The sequence below is a fragment of the Kryptolebias marmoratus genome, linkage group LG1 (assembly GCF_001649575.2).
Source record: "Kryptolebias marmoratus isolate JLee-2015 linkage group LG1, ASM164957v2, whole genome shotgun sequence".
Classification (NCBI taxonomy): domain Eukaryota; kingdom Metazoa; phylum Chordata; class Actinopteri; order Cyprinodontiformes; family Rivulidae; genus Kryptolebias; species Kryptolebias marmoratus.
Window position 1 is genome coordinate 4,306,704 of NC_051430.1, and position 1,654 is coordinate 4,308,357.

General features: G+C 40.9%; 1 protein-coding gene across 1 annotated transcript in view; it reads left to right on the top strand.

Moving 5' to 3' along the window:
* The window catches only part of zfr (zinc finger RNA binding protein), a 29,635-nt gene that overhangs the window by 24,420 nt on the left and 3,561 nt on the right, over nucleotides 1–1,654 (top strand). The window lies entirely within an intron of this gene.

Genomic DNA, 1,654 nt, shown 5'->3' on the forward strand with positions numbered 1-1,654 from the left:
CCAGGGCTCGGGGCCCAGGGCTCGGGGACCAGGGCTCGGGGACCAGGGCTCGGGGACCAGGGGCTCAGTCACTTGTCAAAAATAGGACCACTCACCTCGTTACACTCAGGCACCGTTTGATGACAACAGAACAGAGCAAAAAATGAATCACAACAAAGTCTGACTTTTCAAAACAGATAAACCAATGAAATGAGTTTTCATATACAGTCAGTATATGTCACCTGACATCAGAACTGTCGCCCAAACCTCTTTAGCTCCATGGACCGGTTCATTATCAGACAGTATTTTCACACACCAGTCTTTAAAGGTGTGGCGGATAAATACAACAAAATAAAATTATATAACCGGCATGAAAACAGGGGTATTTTTCAAATATAATAAATGTAAATCCAACATGTCCTCGCAGATTTGCTAATTGCTTAGCTTAGTTCATAAAGAAGGAATTATAATTAGACAAAAGGCTCGGAGGATGGACTTATTATTTAATGGTAAGTGTCTAATGCTTTGTCCTGGTTCCTGTGTCTCTGTGTTAGAGGTGATTTAAAACAGTCATTATGCTTTAAAATCTGTTATTTTATGAAGCTCCTGGACAAAATATGCTGCATTTATTTTAAACATAAGTGGGTGTTAACTATGTGACATGGGGTGATGCTGTAATCTGATCATTTAACACAGAGGTCTCCAACCTCCTGGCTGCGGACCAGTACCGGTCCGTGGCTCATTTGGTACCGGGCCACACAGAAAAAATAATTAACTTACAGTATTTCCGAGTCTGAACGACATTTATTTTGAAAACTGACTGTATTCTCTCCACTCCATCCGTCTCTGACTCTCGATGCGTGTCAGAACGCTTATCGAGGTCACGTGATCCGTTCCCGCTGAAAACAAACCCAAGCAGCTGAAACATGCAGTAATTATCTAATCGGAGGCTCGTACCTATCTGCTTAGTTAAATCCAGGTGGTGACTTGTTCTTGGCCAGGCAGTGTATATTTAATGGTTAGTTTCTGAAAGTTTTATTACATTTGTCCAGTGGTTCCTGAGATATTTTGGCAGCAGACAAATGATTACACGATCACCCGCCATTCATGGCAGCAGTTGATGAAAACCAGCCTTTCTGATGAAACGAAGGTCTAATTTAAACACCTTAAACATTTACATCTAAAAAGAAGAAGATAAAATGCCAGCTTACAGATAACTTGAGATTATTAACCATGTTGCAAATTCAGGACACAAGTTTTCTGTCCTAAATCATGCAGATTATTTTTTTACTTATCATCAGTGTATAAACATTCATAGGAAATTAACAAATGTGTCAATGTCAGAAAAGGCTCAACACTGACATTTTAGAAAGATTTAACCTGGAAAAGTTTGGAGTTTTATAATGAGAAATGCTTTATGAACAGATGGGTTTGATGTATTTTACACGTTATTGAACATTGAATAGATGCCATCAGGGGTGGAAATTAGCACCCGCCACCCGCCAAATGCGGGTAAATATTTGAAGTGGCGGTGAATTTGATCAACACACACGCCACTGTGGCGGGTTGGCAATTTGAACAGAAAAGGTATTATTTGTCCTCCTGACATATAGGGGGCAGTAATGTGCTCGAGCTGCTGCTGTTACGTCGAGCCGCGTTCCCCCATCAGATACGG